This window comes from Alosa alosa, unplaced genomic scaffold (genome assembly GCF_017589495.1).
Source record: "Alosa alosa isolate M-15738 ecotype Scorff River unplaced genomic scaffold, AALO_Geno_1.1 AALO_1.0_unplaced_168, whole genome shotgun sequence".
NCBI lineage: Eukaryota > Metazoa > Chordata > Actinopteri > Clupeiformes > Clupeidae > Alosa > Alosa alosa.
In genome coordinates, this window is record NW_025962286.1 from 7,467 (window position 1) to 16,361 (window position 8,895).

Consider the following 8,895-nt stretch of genomic DNA (forward strand, 5'->3'; position numbering starts at 1 on the left):
AATTTGTATTATCTGAAGAATAATATTTTAATTTTGATATTAAACCATCTGAAATTATTGTAGAATCAAATATAATATTATCTTCTTTTATGTTTGTTTTTCAAAAATTTTCTAAATCATTTATTTTTATATAAATTATTTCAGTATTTTTTAATTGTTTTTTAGCTTGTAAATCATATCTTGAATCTGATAATAACCATATTTTATCATTTGTTATTATGCATATAGCAAATGAACCTGAAAAATTTGTAAGTCATTGAATATGTTGATCTTCTACAGTTAAATATTCTGAACTATGAGGATCAAAATTTTGTAGTATATATACTCAATTTTTATACTATGAATTTATTAATTTTCTAAGTTTGTTTATTTTTTCACTGACAGTTTTCATTTTATTATTATAATTTTAAGTTAATGTTTATTAAAAAAATAATTTTAGAAGGATTTAAGTCGTATCAAGTTAAAACTACAATAAATGAAATAGATAAAAGTTTTTCATCTATAACAGGATTAAATGGATCAGGTAAATCTAATATTATTGATGCCATATGTTTTGTTATGGGAATAAATAATACAAATCATTTAAGAGTAGAGAATTTATAGGATTTAATTTATAAAAAAGGATAGACTAATATAAAATGTGCATCAGTTACAATAATATTTGATAATAGTTTAGGTATAGGACCAGCGGGATATGAAGATTTTAAAGAAATTACAATAACAAGGAAAATATTTATAGGAGATAAAGAAAAAATATGAATAAATGGTTATATTATAAAATAGAGTAAATTAGATACATTTTTTAAAACTATGAATTTAAATGTTAATAGTCCGCATTTTATTATAATGTAGGGAAAAATAACAAAAATATTAAATATGAAACCAAAAGAAATATTAAATATGTTAGAAGAAGTATTAGGAACTAATATTTATGAAGAAAAAAAATTAAAATGTTTAAAATAGATTAATAAAAAAGAAAATAAATTAAAAGAAATAAATAATTTAATAGATGAAGAAATTTAGCCAAAACTTACTAAGTTAAATAAAGATAAGAAATTATATTTAGAATTTCAAAATAATATAAGAAAAATAGAAGAATTAAAAAATATTATTTTAGTAATAAAATATAAAGAAATTAAAAATTTATATAATATTAAATTAAATAATAAAAATGAATTTTTAAAGAAATTAGCAATATTCAAGAAAATAAAAACGATTTAGAAAATGAATATAATTTATTAAAAGAAAAAACAAAAATATAGTTTGATGAAAATATTAATGATATGGAAGATAATTTAAAAATAATAAAAAATGAAAAAATATAGTTAGAAATATAGGAAAAAGATATAAAAAATAAATTAAATAAATTAAAAAATGATATAGAAAAAATTAATAAAAATTTAAAAAATGATTAGAATAAAGAAAATTCTTCTTTAGAATAGTAGAAAAAATTATTGAATAATAGTATAAAAATTTAGAAAAATTAAAATATGATATGGAAATAATATAGAATAGAATTAATATTTTAGATGAAAAAAGAATAGGAATTAATATTAAAAAAGATACAGAATATGATAATATTATTGAATATTAGAAAGAATTATAGAATTTAGAATCTGAATTAAATAAATTAAAAGAAAATAAAAGAACAAAAGAATAGGAATTATTAGAAATAAAAAATGAATTTTTATAGGAAAATGAAATATATAAAAAATTAAATAAAGATATTAACAAATTAACAAATGAATTAGAAAATAATAATAATGAATTAATAAAAAATAAATATGAAGATTTAAATAAAGAATATTAGGAAAATTGAAATAATTTATAGTAGTTATAGATTTAGAAATAGAAATTAATAAAAGAAAATTTATAGTATAATGATAGAGAATATATGTTAATGGTTAAATAGAAAACATAGGGTATATTAGGAACAATATTTAAAATTAAAGATGAAAAATATAGTGTAGCTATAGAAACAATATCTGAATCAAAATTATTAAATTTAGTTGTAGAAAATGAAAAAATAGCAAGAGATTTAATAAAAAATAAATTATTAAAAGTTAAAACTACAATAATACCATTAAATAAAATTAAAACAGATATTATAAAAGAATTTCAATTATAGGAATTAAAGAAAAAATTTAAAAATATTTATTTAGCTATGGAATTATTAGAATATGATGAGAAAAATAAAAAAGCAATAGAATATGTATTTGGTAGAGTTATAATTGCATATAATGATGAAACTGCTAAATAGATAGCTTTTGGTAAATATAGATATAAAGTTGTTACAATATTAGGGGATGTATATGATCCTGTAGGTATAATGAGTGGAGGATTTAAAGATAATAGAGAAAGTATTTTAAGAAAATTAATAAATAGAAAATTAATTTAGGATGAATTATTAGAAGTAGAAAATAATTTAAAAAATAAAAAAGAATGAAATGGAAAAAATAAATAGATTATAGATAGATTAAATTATATAGAAAATAGAAATAATTCTATTAAAGATAATTTAGAAATTTTAAATAATAAATTATAGGGAAGTAATATAGAATTTTTAAATAATAAAATAAAAGAAATAAAAGATAATATTATTGAAATAGATAATGAATAGAACAGAATTGATTATAAAATGAAATGTTTAAATGAATAGATAATAGATACAAATAGAATAAAATAGAAAGATAAAAATTTTGATATAGGATAGGAAAGAGAAAATGAAAAATAGAAATAGTTTTAGTTAGAAAAATAGATTAATAATTTATAGAATAAAATAGAAAATATTTAGAGAAATATAGAAAAAACAGAATATGATTTAGATTATTTTAAAAATGAATTAAAAAATAAAAAAGAAGAAATAAATTTATTAAATGAAAATTTAGATGAAATATAGAATAAATTAAAAATATTAACAAATAATATAAATAAAAAAGAAAATAATTTAAATAATATAAAATAGAAAATTATGTAGTAGAATATAGAATTAAAATAGATAAAAAATAAAAAAGAAAATATAGAAAATAAAATTGAATAGGATAATTTAAAAGAAAAAGAATTATAGTATAAATTAAATGATATAGAAGAAGAATTAAATAATTTAAATGAATAGATATAGGAAATAGAAAATAATAATGAATGAATAATAAAAAATAATAATGAATATAATATGAAAAAGAATTATGAAAAAGAATTATAGAATTTATAGAATTAGTAGTTATAGTTAGATGGAAAAATTAATTAGAAAGTTTTTTATATAATAGATAAAACAGAAAAAGAATATTAGGAATTATTAAATAAAAGAGAAAGAGTGCTATCAGATAAAAATAAAATTAATAAAGTTATAATTGAATTAGATTTAAAAAAAGAAGTTGTTCTTAATGAATCATGATAGATTATTAATAAAAATTTTGGTTCTATTTTTTCTACATTATTAATAGGAGCAGATTGTAAATTAGAACCTTTAGATAAAAATAATATAAGTTCAGAAGGTTTAGAAATTAAAGTAAGAATAGGAAATGTATGAAAAGATAATTTAAATGAATTATCGGGAGGATAGAAATCATTAGCAGCTTTATCTTTAATTTTAAGTTTTTTATTATTTAAACCAGCACCATTTTATATATTAGATGAAATAGATTCAGCATTAGATTTATATCATACTTAGAATATAGGAGATATGATATAGAAATATTTTAAAAATTCATAGTTTTTAATAATATCTTTAAAATAGGGAATGTTTTCAACGGCTAATAAAATATTTAAAATAAAATTCATAGATGGAACATCATAGGTATTATCTAATTAATTTTAAAATATTTTTTTAAAATATTTTAAAATTAAATAAAAAATAAAAATGATACGGATAGGATTTGCACCTATGCGGGATAATTCCCATTAGTTTTCGAAACTAACACTTTAACTACTCAGTCACCGTACCTTATATTAATAAAGAACTATATACATTATATAATGAATTTAAGACAACCTAGATGGGAATTGAACCCATATCACAGGATCCGTAGTCCCGTATTCTATCCTTTAAACTACTAGATTAATAAAATTATAAAAATACATTGATATTTTAGAAAAATGAAAACGGTCAAATTAGGTTAGGGTTAGGGTTATTAGGTTAAAATTTAGTGTTAAAATATTTTTATGGAAATTGATATCGATTTATTTAAGTTTATTAATAAAGATATAATAATAAAATATATTAGTATTGAATAGTTATTTTTAATTATTAATAAATTGAATAAAATAAATTTATTTATTAATTGAGATATTTATTTTATTAAATCAGAACATGGATCATTAATTAAAACATTATTATGAAAAATATATGATATTTATCCAATTATTTTTATTATAAAAACAAAAAATAATTTATTTGGATTTAATTTTGATACAAGTTTATAGAAAAATAAAGAATTTTATGATAATGAAAATATATTTATTTTTAAAATAATTGAAAATGATATAAAGTATATTAGAATAAATAATAAATTAATTATATCTACAAGTGATTATTTTATTTCAATCGGAGATTTGGATAAACCCTATATTAAATTAATAGATAATTTAAATATGGGATATTCATGTGATGGTATAAATGAATTATTTATTGATGATATTATTAATAATACTTTTAATATAGAAGATATAATTATTTTAGGACCTAAATTTTAATTTTTATATTTTTATCATAATGCCAAAAGAAACAAAATCATATCAAGAATTTTTAGAGTTAGTGCATAGAAAATCAGCAAGATTTATAATAATAAAGAGATATAAGAAAAATAAAAATACAAAATTTAAGGTTAGAACAGCTAAATATTTATATACATTGAAAGTTAAATCTGAAGAAATAGAGAAACTTATAATTAATTCATTGCCAATGCAATTACATAGAATAGAAATTAAATAATTAATCTTTTCTACTACTAACTTTATATTCTTGTATTTTGTCTTTATTTATTATAAAAACAGTTACTCCTCCTGTTAATATATCACTTTCTATACCTCTTGAAAAAACTTTACTAATACATTCTAATAATTCTTTATTATTCATATCATCTTTATAAAAAGCTTCACATATACCAAATAATTGTTCTGAACTAGTACCACTAACACAGAACTAATTACTTTCTTCTATAGATCCTATAAGATCTGTTTGATAAACTTTTATATTATTATTATTATCTATTCCTACTAAAATAGATTCCACATAATATGGAACATGAGGTTTATTTAATCTTTTATCATACAAAATTTTAGATAAAATATTGATAATTTTTCAAGTTGTGATACTATCTTTACCTTCTATTAATTCGTATTCTTTAAGATTTGATTTTAGTTCATTATGAACAGTAATAACATCTGAAGCTAACCCAAATAATCCTAAATGAACATTTTTTATTATATTTTTTATACATTTAAAATTACTACCTATACTTTTTAATTGTATACCATAGTTTACAGTAGAAGCTATTGCTACAGAATCTTTACCTTTCATTCCTACTCCTGAAAAACCATTATATTGCATTGGATTATTATCACTCATTTTTTATTTTTTTAAAATAATTAAGATAACACAAAACATAAACAAATAAATAATGAAAGGATTAAATCAATTAGTTGTAGAGATATTTAAATGCACTACTAAATCAGAATATGATAAATTAATAATTGAAAAATTAATATATTTAGCATTAAAATGTTAGAAGAAAAAGTATTCATCATATAAAAGTTTAACATGACAATATTATGTAATAAAAACATTAGGATATAATTTTATAATAGATGAAGAATTAATATTTAATTTAATTAGAAATGAAAAATTAAAATATACATATATTGGATATACATTAAGTACAATGTCTTTAAATTTAGGTTAGAATATAAAAAAATATTTATTAGAAAAATTAAATATTTTAAGTTCTAATGAGTTATCTATGAGACAATTATTTTATTGTTTATCTGTATAGTTAAAAGAAGAGAATAAAGAAATTATAATTTTTTGTTTAAATTATATAAATAAGATAGCAACTTCATTATCTTATAGTATATGTGATGAGGATAATGTTAATGTTTGTTTAAATTATTTAACATATAATATAAAAAATAAAGATGATTTAATTTATATTTCAAAAAATATATCATATGATATTGTAATATGATTAAATAAAGAATGTGTAAGTAAAAGTATGAATTTTTATAGTTTAATAAATAAATTATTAGAAGTAAATAATAATGAAGAAAAGTAGATAATACCATTATATTTTATAAATAAAACAATAGATATTATGAAAAATTTATTTAAAGATAATAAATTATCTTTTATTGATAATATTAATGATTTAACATTACATTATTTTTTAATAGTTATATTAAAATTTTTTAGATTATATGGATATGAAAAATTAAAAAATCATGAAGATGATATAATAGAGATATATCATAAATTATAGTTATTAATACATTCAAATAATATAAAGGAGTATACATTTTTATTATTAGGAATATTTTTTGAATGTTTAGATTCTGCGATATCATTAATAAAGGAGGGAATAGATGATTCTATAATATTAGATATGAGTCTTATAAAAATTAATAAATTTATTTCTGTAATAGATGTTAATATTAGATATAATGCTATAAAATATTTTAAAAAAATGGTTAAAGTATAGTAGTTATGTTATAGAGTAAAATCATATAAAGAATTAATATTATTTCATTTAATTAAGGATGAATTTATTTATATATAGAAGAATGCTTATTATTCATTATTATATCTTTCAGATGAAAATACATATAAGAATACTATAGATAATTATTTAGAATATATGAATAAGATTATTAATAACAATATTAATATGTTAAATTATGAATTTTTTATTAAAAAATTATTTGATAATATTTTAGTATTATTAGAGGTTTATTGTAATGATATAGAAACAATTGGTGAATATTATATAAAATTATCTAGTATTAATATTAGTTTAAAATTACATAAAATAGATTATATTTTAAATAATATATATTTAAATGAAGAATTAAGAACATTTATAATGAATAAATTAAATGAGATAAATGAAGATAATATTATATTATTAAAGTTAATATTATATCCAATATATTTAAAAGATATTAATATTATGGAGTAGTTTGTATAGTATGTTATTTAGAAATATGAAAAACTTAACAATGATATTAAAATTATAGCATTATGAACATTATTAAAATTTTATTATAAAATAAAAAACAATAATTAGATAAAATATTTATTTAATAATTTTGAAAGTAATAAATAGGTGAAAATAAGTTTATTAAAAATATTAAAATATTGTAAAAATAAAAATTTAGATAATATTATAAGTGAAAACAATGAAGATAATAAAATATTAGATATTTCGAATAATATAAATAATAAATACAAAAAATTATATAATAAAATAGATTGATATAAAAATTATATAATGTAGTTAGAAATAAATTAGAAATAGATAACATCATTAACTAGTAGTTTATGTTAGTTATTAAGAGAGACAAATAATGATAATAATTTATTAGAAAAAAATATGTTAAATATAAATCTTATTAAATCAATATTATTAAAGGATTAGGGATTATTATTTGTATCTAATGAAATATATATAAATTATAAGATAAAGAGATAGTATATAGAAAAATTTAAATAGAATGTAGTATTATTAAAATTAATATGATATAATGTTAAATTTTAGTAGAATATTATAGTATTTTTAGATAGTGCTATTATAGGATTAAATTATAATATGAAAATTAGAGCAGATCATAATATGGATGAAGATGAAAATTTATTAAATAATGGTAATAAATTTATATTAAAGAATTATATTAAAAGAGTATAGTTATTTTATTTAGAATTTTAGGAGACAGATGAAATATTGCCTAAATTTAATTATTATATAAACAATTATGGATGTAGTCTTTATTTACCTATTACATATTTAGATTATTTTAGTAAAGATATATCTATAAATAAGCAAGAAATATTTGTGAAGTGGTGAAAAGAGTAGAATAAATTTATAATATGTCAAGATATTAATTTATCTATAGAAAAATTTATATATGAATTTAAAAAATATTTTACAGTAGAAGAATCTGATAATACATTGGATGAGAAATATTATATAGCTACGGGATGTTTTTTATAGAAAGAGAATTATTTAGTCATGTATATAAAATATAAATCATCTAATAATAAGCTTATAGGATTAACATTTTCAATATTAACACCAGATATAAAAAATACATATTATTTTAAAAAAGGATTGTAGCAAAAATTTATTTTATAAAGTTTATTTTAAAATATTTATTTTTTTAAAAAATTATTTTGTATTTATTCATTTATTTTAATATTGAAATTAATTAATATAATTTTTAAATTTATGTTTTTTGACACTTATATAAATCGATATTATATAAGTATTATCTATGTAGAGCTTGTTACTTCTTATATATAGAAATATATTTATTATCTTATTGAACTAATGTATATCATTGATATATTCATCTATATTAGCTTGATTTAGAGTATAATTTTTATTATGAAAAAAATTATATATTGAATAAATGATATTTTATTATATAACAATAATAGTTTTTATAAAATATGATTATATTAAGTATCAATTATATTATTGTTATTAGATATTATAATTATCAAAATTTATTATTTTATAAAAAAATTTATAACGATATTTTTATTTTTATAAAATAAAATGATAGTAATATTATTATGACATAGTATATCCATGTATAATATAACTCATTATAATGAAAAGCTTAATTAGTATATTCATACTGATATTAGTTTAAGAGAAATATGTAATAGATTTAACTATATGA

At 16.4% G+C, this 8,895-nt stretch overlaps 1 non-coding gene and 1 pseudogene across 1 annotated transcript; one reads left to right on the top strand and one right to left on the bottom strand.

Annotated features, from left to right (window-relative positions):
- The first annotated feature begins 414 nt into the window (after nt 1-414).
- Nucleotides 415-3,796, top strand: LOC125290164 (annotated as a pseudogene).
- A 64-nt stretch (nt 3,797-3,860) lies between these two features.
- On the bottom strand, nt 3,861-3,943 carry trnas-cga. Its single transcript has one exon. It is a non-coding gene; the product is annotated as a tRNA-Ser (tRNA).
- Nucleotides 3,944-8,895: the final 4,952 nt, after the last annotated feature.